Source organism: Salvelinus namaycush, chromosome 8, assembly GCF_016432855.1.
Source record: "Salvelinus namaycush isolate Seneca chromosome 8, SaNama_1.0, whole genome shotgun sequence".
Taxonomy (NCBI): domain Eukaryota; kingdom Metazoa; phylum Chordata; class Actinopteri; order Salmoniformes; family Salmonidae; genus Salvelinus; species Salvelinus namaycush.
Window position 1 is genome coordinate 29,190,651 of NC_052314.1, and position 16,175 is coordinate 29,206,825.

Sequence of the window (16,175 nt, forward strand, 5' to 3'; positions counted from 1 at the left end):
GGAACTGTTGTATGTTGCCAGACAACTTTCCCCTAGAGGGACAATAAAGTATTCAATCAATCAATCTCTGCAGTGGAGAGCAGAGCTGTGTTGTCACGTTTTCTCTGCTCTGCAGCGAGCTGAATCTCTTCACCTACTTTGGGTGGGAACACGTGCCTGTCTGCCTGCCTGCAGAGCTTTTTATAAAGTTCTGTGACAAATCTGTGTAGTCAGAGGGAAGCCACTTAATGTTCTATTCAGCCATGCAGCAGGCACAGACTCCTCGAGGGGCTGCTATAAAAAGGATTCCAAATTTGAACTTGTCAGTTGCCTCATGAATTTTTTATATGACAACATTCGCAATTCCTTTAAAAGATGTCTGGTTGCTGAAAAGGGATCCTGAAAGTACTGGGTCTAAAAATTCCCTTTGATGTTGTTTTGGTGCCTTACGGTATTTAGATTTTTTCCTGTGCCATGGTTTTCTTGTTCTTAGTGTGGAGAATGTATTGGAGAGCAGATCCTGGTATGTCCATCTGTCACGGAAACATCACTGGCCTTGACATTTGGCCTTGAACATGTATCGGTTCAAATCAGTGTATTGTTTGTTGGAATAGCACTGCAGGGTATAAAACACTGCATGAATAACCAACCTGGTCTCAGAACATTTCATATTATTCTGAACGTATATGATATGTTATGTTTCGCATGGTATGTATTAATTTGTGAATGTCCATCACCAATTTCATTTGATATGTTACGAATTAATTTGTAATATATGTTATGAATATGCAAAACGTACAGTATGTTACAAATTAGAAGAACGTACAATATGTTAGGAATTTGCAAAACATACAACATGTTAAGAATTTGCTAAATGTGTTATATGTTACGAACTTCCAAAAAGTACAATAGGCTAGGGGTTAGTGTTAAGGTTAAGTTTAAGAGTTAGGTTGCAGGGTGAAGGGAAGGGTTAATGTTAAGGGAAGGTTTGCTTACATGCTAAGTAGTTACAAAGTAGCAAGCAGTTGATGAGATTTGAACTCACAATCTTTGGGTTACTAGATGTTTGCGTTTACACCGAACCATCCACCATGACCAAGCACCCAACTTAAATTTTTTCCTTAATAATCTTAGAGCGGAAATCCCGTTACCGGGATCAAATTCGACAACATCCGGTGAAATCGGAGCGCGCCATATTCAAAATAAAAAATCGTAATATTAAACATTCATGAAAATACAAGTGTCTTACATCGTTTAAAAGCTTAACTTCTTCTTAATCCAGCCGCTTTGTTAGATTTCAAAAAGGCTTTACGGCGAAAGCATACCATGCGATTATCTGAGGACAGCGCCCCGCATACAAAAGCATTACAAACATTTTTCAAACAAGCAGAGGCATCACGAAAGTCAGAAACACCTCACTTTGAGAACACCTCACTTTGACCATTTTACTTGCCCTGGCAGAGCTGGTTAGGCTGTTTTCATGTTATTCAGAGCGTTGGTGACTGTAACTGTGCTTTGCAACAATTGAATTAGACTTGTTTGCTGACGTTTACTGACACCAACCATATTCAACGGGTGTTGAGCGTTCGTAAATTTGTCAGTTATTCTGCGCTCTGGAACACTCAGATGAGAGTGCTCTGAAATTAGAGTAGATAGCCAGATCGGATTTACCAGCTACGTCTATCGACAGTTGTTGCAGTGATATCATGAGCATTCTACTGAAATGGTTACTTGCATAGTGGAGTCTTTTGTTTAGACATGTAGCTAGCTAGCTAAACAATTAACCATAATCCCAACTCATAACGTTACAACCCTGCATGAATCTGCAGGTAGCTTACCAACCAGGTTCAATGTTAGCTGGCTAACATTAGGCTATAACTAGCATTGCAAATGGCTCTGAGATAAGAATAATATAAATACACAGATCATACACGTAACATTAGCTAGCGAGCCAGCCAGCTAACTTAAGCTAGCTAGCTAACAGTACACTTTCACTTGAAATGAAAACAACTTTCTGACAAAATTAGAAACGTGTAATATCTGAAAATGTTGGTAGATAGACTATCTTTACCCATATACATGGATGGACACTTCTCCCTCTCTATCACAGATTGCCTTTAGTTTGAATCCGGAGAGAGGTGTTTTATACAACAGCCTTCTGTGTGATCTCTTTTCGACTCCGTCTGCATATTTGCAATCAAACACCAGAATTTTATCCAGCTCCTTAGCTATCAAACTCAAAAATCGGTCCTCCAGAAAGTGGAGCGCAACACTTATGCACTTGTACTATGTGATATCTTTCAAAAAAGCTGAGTTAGAAAGGATTACCTACACATACTGAAGTGCGCTACATGGCAGACCAATCCAAACTCATCTCTCGGCATGCACAGGCCACTCATCATGGCTAGCAGGAAGGTTAGTGCCTTTTTCTGTGGCTAAACCAACTAGCCTCGTAATTTAACAATTGTATTCGTATTTACAGATGGCATATACATTTGATATTAATGCACATGAAAGTTCACATGTTCCCGAAGGCATTTCTGCCAAAAACGCATCTGATAAAAAAAGTTCAAATGACTTTCCTGTGAAGTATTGACGCGCGTCATACGCCTAGTTTCCTGAAACGAGTCACATATCATACTAAATCAAGTGTCTCTGATTTATGTACAGAATAATACAAAATGCTCTGAGACCAGGTTGGAATAACCACCTTGTTGACTTGGTGCAAGCAGTTTCCCACCATGCAGAGTTTCTCTCTGTTGCTAAAGTACAGTATTATCTAAATGATGCATTAGGTATGGAGAGAAGCAATTGCTGCAATCACTTATTTCCCGTGTGAGTTAAACATCATGGGAACACTGAATAATTCTGTGTCCTTTTTATTTATTGTGTGTATCTGTGTGTGTGTCTATTTTTGCATAAGGGTATGCGCATGCACACATTTGGATACCGTCTGTGTCCCTGTCCGAAAGATGAGTGCCGCTGCTGAAACCTTCCCAGGCTGTTTTTGGGCTATTTCTGGCCTTACAGACCTATGCTGCTCTGCTGGGGTTGTCCGCCTGTCCCTGCCCTGCTCTGTCTATCCATCTATCTGTCTGATGTCCAGTTTGTCTCCGAGGGGAAAACTTGACTCAGTTTGAACTGATTCCATCCTTCTCTGTACCCTCTTTCCATCCCTACCTCATCACTCTCTCTATATCTCTCACATCCCTATTTGTGTACCACTGCCAACGGTTACCCTTCATGAACATTGTTATGTGGACCCCCAGCTATCATGCTTTTATCCACAGAGGCATTGACCTTACCCTCTCAGGTAATCTAACTCTAAAATTAGCCCTGTTGTCTGTTCTGCAGGCTGCAGCTTGCTGTCTCACTGATGTTCTTGCCTTGTTATGCCAGCTTTGCAGTATACGACACTGAGTGTAGGCTATCTCTATACACTCTCATAGAGTAGACCTGATCCTGATAAACACATCAGCCCTGATGCATGGCGCACCTCGACAGGCATGGGGTAAAGCCAGAACAGAAGCATCCAGTCTCAGTTCATCAAACTAACACTGTCTATCAATTTTTACCCTAGCTCTCTTCAGGCACAGTGATGTACGATCATATTAATGTCACTTTTGTTCCCCAGAGAGGTTGATTTTCATGTGTGCTGCTGCCCAGTAGGCTACAATGGAATCTAATGCACTTATTACCATATCAAATAAGAAAAATTAAGACACACTCGCATGCACACACGCATGCACACCCACGCAAACACACACACACATTCACTGCCCCCTGGAGGTGGAAGTTGGGGACTGAGGCATATGACACAAGGGCAGTAAGGACCCTGAGCAAGGCCATATACCCATCCAGCCCTGAGCGATGAGGACAGTTCTATTTAAACTAAATATATGCACAGAGTGGCCATGTTAATGGGGACATTTGGATGTAATATTGGCTAAAAATAACATTGTGCAAAACCTAACCCTTAACTTCGAAATTTGACGTTTGGTGAAATGGAACGATACAGACCAACAGGAGCAACAAAAACACGTAGAAATTTTACGTTTGGAGCAACTACGAAATTTGACATTTAGAGAACGTGGATCAACGTCTAATTATGCAGTGAAACTGTGAGAACTTGTTGGATAATAACCACTGGGCTGATGATTATGAAGTAGATGATTACAAGTTTGAACATTGCCCTTCTTTTGGTATTTTTTTTAATGTTATTTTCTGCTGAGTCAGAAATTATGCTCTTAATCCTGACTTTAGGTTTTTATGTAATCAATGTATTTGGGGGATTAGGTTTGCAGACCACTCCATCCCGACTGAATAAGCTTGACAGCTCATTCTGTTGAAAGCTTTCACAGTTACTAACCCTTTGTAGGGTCAGTTGGCTTAAAAATACTGTAGCTGTATCTAGATTTAGGTAGCTATAGCTGTTTTCTCTTTCAAACGCACACTTTTTGGATGTAGATGTTCATATAATGTTTCTGTGTTGAGAGTGGCCAGGCAGAATCTCTGTTTGATTAGGGGCAGGTTTTTGGGTGAAATATGCTGAAGAGGATGGGAGGAGTACTGAGATGTAAGGGACGAGGGAAGAGTGGAGAGATGAGAGGGAGGGAGGGAGCGTTATTGATTATTTCTGTACCCAAGGATGATAAATATTTGTTGGATTTCCCTTGTGTGAGCAATTAAAAAGAGGTGAGATAATGATTGAGATAGAAGTGAGTGAAAGAGAGGTGTTAAACCTGTAGGTCGGATTTGTGGGTGCTTCAAATCCCCTCTGTCTGTAGCTCCTCCACTGTCTGACATTTACTGACACACACGCACACATACATACTACAATTTCTAAATGTGTAAACAATGCACTGCTGATGTAAATAAGCAATAACTTAAACAAAACTATATTTGGAGTAGCAAATAAACTATCCTCTCATGTCTCTAACAGTGTGTTTCCAGATGAAGACAGTTATCTGTCCTGTAAACGAACAGTCTCCATCTTTTCTATTCTGGTGATCAGACACATTGACAGCAGATGTACATACTGACAGTCTGCTTCCCATCCTTTATCCATAGTGGACTTAAGTAATGTATCGAACTACTACTAAGATGAATATGGATGATGTTTTACCTTAGCCCTGTTGTGTATTTGATCAGCGCAGGTGGACACTTTCTCTCTTTTCCTCCCCAGCGTACGTTTGAGAGGAACAAGCCGCTATTTATCCACGTCGGTGTGTGCGTGACTGTGTGTGTGTTTGTCTGTGATGGCACTCCTCTTGTGTGGCGATTATATCTGCTGTTACTGTTACAATTGCCGTAAGTAGGAGGCTAGGAGCCACGCAGCATGCTCATCAGTGTGAAAACGTGGTAGGGGGGAACGGAAACGGGGCGAGGGGGTTAGGAAGAGGGAGAAACAGAGAAGGAGGGAAAGGCAGAGAACATTGTTAATTAATGCACAGGGAACCCATACAGAAAATCCACATGATTTCACGTGAAAATTCACGTGAAATCCTGTGAAAACTTATTTTTGGAACACTTCACTTGAAATCACATGTTTTCATATGTGTAGTTTCATGTAATCACATGTTGATTTTCATGTTGTCACATTAACTTCACATAAGAGCATGTGATCACATGAAAACGTGTGAAAACATTTTTTGGGAACAATTCATATCTGATCGAGTGAAATGCATGTGTTTTTGTGGGAATTCTCTGAAGACAAGTCAAGTTCTAGCAGAGTGGTTCTTTAGATGATGTATGGCTATAAATATACAGTGGCAGAATAGAAATATACTTTTCTGGACAGGGGCTATATAAAAACAGTTCTAGACAGGATCTTTATAAAAAATATACTGTTCTAGGCACTGTAGGGATAAAAGGTGGGACAGAAACATTGTTCAGCTGATAGAAGATAATAATGATGCTGGTAAATGGAGTAAAGCTGTAACGTTGTGCGCTGAGAGTCGGGAAGCAAGTTCAGGGAGTGAGTGTTTTAATGAAAAAACGCAACATAATCCAAAACAAGAAACTCGAACAACGCACAGACATGAAACTGAAACAGAAACAATGGCGCCTGGGGAAGGAACCAAGGGGAGTGACATACTGTATACAGTTGAAGTCGGAAGTTCACATACACGTTGGCCAAATACATTTAACCTCAGTTTTTCATAATTCCTGACATTTAATCCCAGTAAAAAATCCCTGTTTAAGGTCAGTTAGGATCACCACTTTATTTTAAGAATGTTAAATGTCAGAATAACAGTAGAGATAATTATTTATTCCAGCTTTTATTTCTTTCATCACATTCCCAATGGGTCAGAAGTTTACATACACTCAATTTGTATTTGGTAACATTGACATTAAATTGTTTAAATTAGGTCAAACTTTTTGGGTAGCCTTCCACAAGCTTCCCACAATAAGTTGGGTGAATTTTGGCCAATTGCTCCTGACAGAGCGGTTGTAACTGAGTCAGGTTTGTAGGCCTCCTTGCTCGCACATGCTTTTTCAGTTCTGATCACAAATGTTCTATGGGATTGAGGTCAGGGCTTTGTGATGGCCACTCTAGTACCTTGACTTTGTTGTCCTTAAGCCATTTTGCCACAATTTTGGAAATATGCTTGGAGTCATTGTCCATTTGGAAGACCCATTTGCGACCAAGCTTTAACTTCCTGACTGATGTCTTGAGATGTTGCTTCAATATATCCACATAATTTTCCTCCCTCATGATGCCATCTATTTTGTGAAGTGCACCAGTCCCTCCTGCAGCAAAACACCCCCACAACATGATGCTGCCACCCCCATGCTTCACGGTTGGGATGGTGTTCTTTGGCTTGCAAGCCTCCCCCTTTTCCCTCCAAACATAACGATGGTCAATTTGGCCAAAGAGTTCTATTTTTGTTTCATCAGACCAGAGGACATTTCTCAAAAAAGTACGATCTTTGTCCCCATGTGCAGTTGCAAAACGTAGTCTGTTTTTTTATGGCGGTTTTGAAGCAGTGGCTTCTTCCTTGCTGAGCGGCCTTTCAGGTTATGTCTATTATAGGACTCATTTTACTGTGGATATAGATACTTTTGTACCCGTTTCCTCCATCATCTTCACAAGGTCCTTTCCTGTTTATCTGGGATTGATTTGCACTTTTTACACCAAAGTATGTTCATCTCTAGGAGACAGAACGCGTCTCCTTCCTGAACGGTATGACGGCTGCGTGGTCCCATGGTGATTATACTTGCGTACTATTGTTTGTACAAATGAACGTGGTACCTTCAGGCATTTGGAAATTGCTCCCAAGGATGAACCAAACTTGTGGAGGTCTACAATTTTTTTCTGAGGTCTTGGCTGATTTCTTTAGATTTTTCCATGATGTCAAGCAAAGAGGCACTGAGTTTGAATGTAGGCATTGAAAGACATCCACAGGTACACCTCCAATTGACTCAAATTATGTCAATTAGCCTATCAGAAGCTTCTAAAGCCATGACATCATTTTCTAGAATTTTCCAAGCTGTTTAAAGTCACAGTCAACTCAGTGTACAGTATATAAACTTCTGAACCACTGGAATTGTGATACAGGTAATTCTAAGTGAAATAATCAGTTTGTAAACAATTGTTGGAAAAATTACTTGTGTCATTCACAAAGTAGATGTCCTAACCGACTTGCCAAAACTATAGTTTGTTAACACGAAATTTGTGGAGTGGTTGAAAAACTCATTTTAATGACTCCAACCTAAGTGTATGTAAACTTCCAACTTCAAATGCACCCCTGTGAGGAAACTAAGATAAAACTAGGCCACACTTTTGGGTTAGTTCCATACCAATCGTGTAGCAAGATATATATATACCAATAATAGCTAAAGGCAGGATTATTATTGAGAGGGGAGTGTGTGTGGTTTTCCTTTTCACCCAGTTACTGGTAGGGAGGAAACCACCCCTGTGTTGTATATCTGATGAAAGTCAGTGTGTGAGGGGGATTTACTGAATGCTACGAGCTAGACCATATGTACCAGCTGATGCAGGCATTCTGAGAAAAATACTATTTGGGCCCAATGTAGTGTTATTTCTGTCTATCGCTTTCAGGAGCGATTAGACTCGGTCATAAGCAATTCCTAGAGCAGAGGACATATGAGCCGGCCATTACGCGAACTTGAGTAGATATATTTGTTTGACCGAAGCGAAGTCATTATCTCTCTACCTCTCGCGTTTTGGTAATGTGAAGAGCTCACGGGTTGAACGTGAGACGTAATTTAGTAAGCCTGTTCCCTTGTTGGAGGGAACTTTCCTCGTGCTCGGATGTGGAAATCCCGCACAAGTGAAGCTAAGCATTGCACCAGATGCTAAGCTAACAAAGGGATGCTAAGCTAACAAAGGGGAAGGAACGAGGGATGGTAGATGACAGGAGATTTCAGCCTTTTCCTCTTGTCCATTCGGCCCATAGTGACATGGCACCTCATCGCCAACACAACCACAGCTTGACTTTTCCTCTTGGCCTTTCGGCCCACAATTCCCCATGGGAGGGTGCAGATGCTCCCCGTGCACTTGGCGGGGATCGCCTTGACAAAATCATCAAAAACTTCCGCCTCTTTGACCCCGTTCCAGGAAAGCCAAACGACACTGAGACATTCTTAGCAGACATAGAGGACGCCTTGGATGGCCACCCAAACGCTACGAATGCCGACAGGCTCTACCTGTTGAAGCTAACATCCAACAGACACGTGACAAGGTTCATTTGTCTACAAGAGCAACACGTGCAAAACGAATACGCTAAACTTGCCACGGTTTTTAACCTGTTTGGCGTGCAAGCCCGACGTCGGTACACTTATGACAACAGCCAGCTCAAAGTGCAGGGCGCAAAATTCAAAAGATATTTTTTTAAAATATTTAACTTTCACACATTAACAAGTCAAATACAGCATATGAAAGGTACACATCTTGTGAATCAAGCCAACATGTCCGATTTTTAAAATGTTTTACAGGGAAGACACAATATGTAAATCTATTAGCTAACCACGTTAGCAAAAGACACCACTTTTCTTACTCCATCAGTTTTTTACTCCATCAGTAGCTATCACAAATTCGACCAAATAAAGATATAAATAGCCACTAACCAAGAAACAACTTCATCAGATGACAGTCTGATAACATATTTATTGTATAGCATATGTTTTGTTAGAAAAATGTGCATATTTCAGGTATAAATCATAGTTTACATTGCAGCTACAGTCAGAAATTGCACCGAAAGCAGACAGAAAAATTACAGACACCAACGCCAAATAACTAAATACTCATCATAAAACATTTCTGAAAAATACATAGTGTACAGCAATTGAAAGACAGGCATCTTGTGATTCCAGACAATATTTCCGATTTATCAAGTGTTTTACAGCGAAAACACAATATAGCGTTATATTAGCGTAGCCACAATAGCCAGAAACACTTGGGCGCCGACGACCAGTTCACATGCACGACAGATATTAGAAATAGCATCATAAAATGTTTCTTACTTTTGGTGATCTTCCGTCAGAATGTTGGACAAGGTGTCCTTTGTCCAGAACAGTCGTTGTTTGGATCTGGAACGGCAAATTTCCCTCTTGATTTAGCATGGGCACTTGCCAAGTGGCACGGATCTCTCCAACGTCAACAAAGTCAGAGAACGGAACACGGCAAAACTCCCGAAAAAAATTCAATAATCTGATTAAACTATATTGAAAAAACATACTTTACGATGATATGGTCACATGTATCAAATAAAATCTAAACCGGAGATATTAGTCGTCCATAACGACAGCTAAACAGAAGGCAAATCCATGTCCCCTTTCGCGCGCTCCAGAAACAGGAAATGGACGGTCACGTCATACAAAGAGCTTTAATTCCACCTCAGACCAAGATAAACACGAAATTTCTTCTCTCACCGCCTCTTGACAACCAGGGGAAGGTGTATGAAGTGTACGTAGACTCTTACGTATCATGCCCATGTATAGGCAGGAAGTTGAACAGAGCATCGATTTCTGACATTCCACTTCCTGGTCAGGAAATGTGCTGCAGAATGAGTTCTGTTTCACTCAGAGAAATAATTCAAACGGTTTTAGAAACTAGAGAGTGTTTTCTATCCAATAGTAATAATAATATGCATATTGTACGAGCAAGAATTGAGTACGAGGCCGTTTGAAATGGGCACGATTTAACTGGCTACTCAATACTGCCCCTTGCAGCCATAAGAAGTTAAAATAGAATTCAGTGGTTCTGTGACTCGCAAACACGACAGCTCGTTTGCTAACAATATCCAACAAGCTCGAAATGAACACCCACAAGCCTACTATCATAGGCTTCGTTCAGCTTACTTTGGCATGCTCACTGAAACAGGAATGGAAGATCTATTACCATTCAAACAACTGTTTCTGTCAAACATGTCTCCCAACTTTAGCAACTACATGTGCCCTACTGCCCACGTTGGTTTGCCGATCTCGACACTCTGAGAGCTTGCAAGCGCCGCTTTTGATGCATCAAAAGCAAGACGGGCTAAGAGCCTTGACAGCTCGGTTTTCGAGCTTGGGCGGGAATAATCACTCCAATTGGAAGGTGCAGCATCAGGTACAGGTGCGGTGAAAGATACTTGGTAGCCACCCCCCACTAAGGGGGTGGCTACCAAGTAACCACCACACCTATAACCACCGCAGTAACAATAGCTATGATGAATGTCCCCAACCTAACAGGTCCCGTAGAGATTGACCTGGCCACTACGTCCCTGCACCTAACCCTCACAAACAGTCAGGACACAAGGGTAACAAGTGTAACAAGTGTAACAAGGGCAACAAAGTGTTCAACAACGATCTAAACGCTAACCGAAACAATATAGAAGCTCTGAGATGTACTGCAGCAGAATAAATTTGAGGAAGAGGACAAGGATAAGTCATCGTGACTAGGCGTAAAATTGTTTGAGACCAAGTCAGCCGAAATTCGCGAGAACGTCAACATTCCTATTACCCCCGCACTCACTCAAATCCCTGTCGAGGGACCGCTCGTTCTAGACACAAGCCCGCAGGTTTTGTCTACCGACTTTGATACAGATGTGGAGACGCACATGGTAAGATGAATGGTAAGATGATTCCTCTCCCATTCCGATAGAGGATCCACTGGGTCACAAAGGCGGGTTATCTGTCTCGAAAATCAACACAGATAACAATCCGCTCTGTTCTTCCAACCCACTCCAATTTGTTGGGGATATGACGAGAAAAACCAACTCGAACAGGCCATACCTTTGACTTGAGATGCTCTGATAGATTCGGGTTCGACAATTTCCCTCATATCTGAAACTTTGCTGGATGAACTAAAAAGGGCAGTGGACCCAGTGGACCTCGTTGGTTGAAAACGGAAGGTTGCGACAAGAATCTTTGAGGTTTCACTCAAGCTACCTCCCCCCTAACCAAGCGACTCCTACTTAAACTCAACTTCGAAAGAGCGTCACTGATCCACCCTGTGTACGTGACTAGCATTGACACCGAACGGATGCTGATTGGGATAGATTTAATTGACCGTTTGGTACCCTTAACTTCTTTGGGACAGGGGGACAGTATTGAGTAGCTTGGATAAAAAGGTGCCCAGAGTAAACTGCCTGCTACTCTGTCCTAAAAGCTAGAATATGCATATAATTAGTAGATTTGGAAAGAAAACACTCTGAAGTTTCTAAAACTGTTTGAATGATGTCTGTGAGTATAACAGAACTCATATGGCAGGCAAAAACCTGAGAGAAAAAAATCCAACCAGGAAGTGGGAAATCTGAGGTTTGTAGTGTTTCAACTCTTTGCCTATCCAAGATACAGTGGAAATGGGGTCATGTTGCACTTCCTAAGGCTTCCACTAGATGTCAACAGTCTATAGAACCTTGTTTGATGCTTCTACTACAAAGGAGGGGGGAATGAGAGGGGATTGAGTCAGAGGTCTGGCAGAGTGCCATGAGTTGGTCATGCGCATTCATATGAGAGGTAGCTTGCGTTTCATAGCATTTCTGAAGACAAAGGAATTCTCCGGTTGGAACATTATTGAAGATTTATGATAAAAACATCCTAAAGATTGATTCTATACTTAGTTTGACATGTTTCTACGGTCTGTAATATGACTTTTCGTCTGAACTTTCGCCTGGGCCTGCCAGCGCGTCGTCAGTTTGGATTGTGTACTAAACGCGTGAACAAAAGGAGGTGTTTGGACATAAGTGATGGACTTTATGGAACAAATCAAACATTTATTGTGGAACTGGGATTCCTGGGAGTGAATTCTGATGAAGATCATCAATGGTAAGTGAATAATTATAATACTATTTCTGACTTATGTTGACTCCAACATGGCGGATATCTCTTTGGGTTGATTGGGCTCTGAGCGCTGTACTCAGATTATTGCATGGTGTGCTTTTTCGTTAAAGCTTTTTTTAAATCTGACACAGCGGTTGCATTAACTTCTCTCCGCTACAGATCCCTTTTACGGGATCATTTTCCTAAACAACCGCTGAATTGCAGGGCGCAAAATATTACTAAAATTTTTTATAATCATGCAATCACAAGTGAAATATACCAAAACACAGCTTAGCTTGTTGTTAATCCACCTATCGTGTCAGATTTTGAAAATATGCTTTACAGAGAAAGAAATCCAAGCTTTTGTGAGTGTATCAATCAATGCTAGAACAGCTAGCCCCAAATTAGCATGGTCACAAAAGTCAGAAAAGCAATAAAATTAATCATTTACCTTTGATAATCTTCGGATGTTTGCACTCACGAGACTCCCAGTTACACAATAAATGTTATTTTTGTTCGATAAATATTACTTTTATAACAAAAAAACGTCATTTGGGTTGCGCGTTATGCTGAGAAAACTACAGCCTCGTTCCGGTCCTGAGGAATCAATCCTCAGGTTGTTTTTAAGAACCAGTGTATCTTTCATTTGCTGTACAACATGTGTTTTTTAGTAAAGTTTATGATGAGTTCTTTGGTCAGATTAGGTGAGTGTCCAAAATAGCTCCTGACATTCTGGGGAAATGTTGCTACATTTTCACAATGTATAACCACGGTTTGCAGCTCTAAATATGCACATTTTCGAAGAAAACATAAGTGTATTGTATAACCTGATGTTATAAGACTGTTATCTGATGAAGTTGTTCAAGGTTAGTGATTAATTTTATATCTTTTGCTGGTTTTTGCGAATGCTATCTATGCGGTGAATAAATGCGTTTGTGTGTTTGGCTATTGTGGTAAGCTAATATAATGCTGTATTGTGTTTTCGCTGTAAAACACTTAAAAAATCGGAAATATTGGCTGGATTCACAAGATGTTTATCTTTCATTTGCTGTACACCATGTATTTTTCATAAATGTTTTATGATGAGTATTTAGGTATTTCACGTTGCTCTCTGTAATTATTCTGGCTGCTTTGGTGATATTTTTGATGGTAGCTGCAATGTAAAACTATGATTTATACCTCAAATACGCACATTTTCGAACAAAACATAAATTTATTGTATAACATGTTATAAGACTGTCATCTGATGAAGTTGTTTCTTGGTTAGTGACTAATTATATCTCTATTTGGTCGGTTTTGTGATAGCTACCTATGCGGTAGAAACATGGTGAAAATATGCGGTTGAGTCTTTGGCTATTGTGGTTAGCTAATAGAAATACATATTGTGTTTTCGCTGTAAAACATTTTAAAAATCGGAAATGATGGCTGGATTCACAAGATGTTTATCTTTCATTTGCTGTATTGGACTTGTGATTTCATGAAAATTATATTATATGATATCCCTGTCCCGTTAGGCTAGGCTATGCTAGTCAGCTTTTTTGATGAGGAGGATCCCGGATCCGGGAGAGAGAACAAACATAATCGATAATATTTCAACCGGACCGTAACCTATTCAATTAAAGAGAGAAAGAAAATGGAGAGCGCGCAGGAACTAATCAGAGGACACCTGACTACTTTTGAAAAATCTCGCTCATTTTTCAAAATAAAAGACTGAAACTATGTCTAAAGCCTGGTCACAGCCTGAGGAAGCCATTGGAAAATGAATTTATGGCCAAGTAGCTACTTTTGCTAGCACGTTTAGTAAACATATCCAAACGCTCGCGCCGGTCCAGGCGAACGTTGGACGAAAACTTCAAAAAGTTATATAACAGGTAGAATAAACTGGTCAAACTAAATAGAGAATCAATCTTCAGGATGTTGTTATCATATATATCCAATAAAGTTCCAACCGGAGCATTCCTTCGTGTCTGTAGAAGTTAGGCAAGGCGATATCATGAGGAATGCGCATGACCAGGAACTGGCAATTTGCCAGACCACTGACTCATTCCCCTCTCATACGGCCCCACAACACAGTATAAGCTTCATTCAACGTTCTACAGACTGTTGACATCTAGTGGAAGGCGTAGGAAGTGCAAACAGGTTCATATCTTACTGAGATTTGAACAGGCGATCAGTTGAATATCGACCAGCCTCAGAATTTCCACTTCCTGTTTGGAAGTTTGCCTGCCATATGACTTCTGTTATACTCACAGACATAATTCAAACAGTTTTAGAAACTTCAGAGTGTTTTCTATCCAATAGTAATAATAATATGCATATATTAGCATGTGGGACAGAGTAGGAAGCAGTTCAATTTGGGCACGCTATTCATCCAAAGTGAAAATGCTGCCCCCTATCAATAAAAAGTTAAGGGGAAACATTTAAATGTCTTGGAATGGCCTAGCCCAGAACTCAATTCAATTGAGAATCTGTGGTATGACTTAAAGATTGCTCTACACCAGCGAAACCCATCCAACTTGAAGGAGCTGGAGCAGTTTTGCCTTGAAGAATGGGCAAAATCCCAGTGGCTAGATGTACCATGCTTATAGAGACATACTCCAAGTGACTTGCAGCTGTAATTGCTGCAAAAGGTGTCTCTAGAAAGTATTGACTTCAGGGGGGTGAATAGTTATGCATGCTCAAGTTTTCCGTTTTTTTTATATAAACCCCCCCAAAATCAATTTTAATTCCAGGTTGTAAGGCAACAAAATAGGAAAAATGCCAAGGGGGGTGAATTCTTTTGCAAGCCACTGTACACGTTTATATTCAGACAAAGTCATCTCTGTTGTATACTTCTAGGTCTTGCAAGCAGTTGTCAGATATTGACACTCCTTCATACCTTTCTGTGTGAACAACAACTAAGAGAGAAGATATCTCTCATCGAGGTGTTTTATGAGACAACATAATAATAACTGACAACAGGTGGAGGAGAGGAACAACAAAACAGATCACACCTGTACAAACAGGAAGGAGAACGAGGGCGAGAGGGAGAGCGTGAGAGAAAGAGTTATATTTCCCTGGGATTACAATGACCCAAAAATTATTTGAACAATAAACAAATATTGATAAGTTGCTGTATATGTTAGCTGTTAAGTGAAATACCGCCGTGTGTAATCATCAGAGCAAATGTGTCACCTGTTGCGATAAGAAAAGGGCAACCAGTGGAGCACAAACACCAAAGTAAATAAAACTATATTTATCTGTTTATTTATTTGCCCTTGCCATTTGTACTTTTACCATTTGCACATTGCAACAACACTATACATAATTAATAATATAATATTTCAAACATATTTCTCTTTTGTGAGTTTAATGTTAGCTATTCATTTGTGATTGTTTATTTCACTTGCTTTGGCAATGTAAAAATAAGTTTCCCATTCCAGTAAAGCCCTTTGAATTGAATTGAAAGAGACAGAGAGAAAGCGAAAGAGGTTGCATCAGTACTGTCACAGGTCAAACAAAGCACGGGAAACATAGAGTCGCTACACTGTAGCTAATTTTACGTAGTTTAATTCTCTTCGACAGATCTTGTTCTTTACCTACCATCACGACTCTCCTCCTGCTGTAATTAGACTGATAACAGGCTCTGACTGCTTCAAACTGTTTCCTCTTTCTTCCCAATTACGTGCCCTGTGACATTTTAGCACTGATGGGTGTAACATCTCTGGTTGGATCAATGGTAGTCAGTGGCGGGCTGTGGCTTCCTCTGGAGGTAATGCCACGCATTTATGTGGGGAGGCGAGTGAAGACCTTGCATGCGTCAGAGTGATGCACTGTGGCTCGGCGACCGGTGGGTGGGTGGAAAATACCATTCTGAATGAACGCCCACCCACACACTGTTAGTTTAGTGGGGATAACGAAGACGAGAAGTCACACACACAGGGATT

General features: G+C 40.7%; 1 protein-coding gene across 1 annotated transcript in view; it reads right to left on the bottom strand.

The window, feature by feature from the left end:
* LOC120051874 (regulator of G-protein signaling 8-like) overlaps positions 1–15,960 on the bottom strand; it is a 33,772-nt gene extending 17,812 nt beyond the window's left edge. Inside the window, exon 1 of the mRNA XM_038998757.1 lies at positions 15,832–15,960. The gene's annotated coding sequence lies outside the window, so the exon portion shown is untranslated. The remainder of the gene's footprint in view (positions 1–15,831) is intronic.
* Between the last annotated feature and the right edge of the window lie 215 nt (positions 15,961–16,175).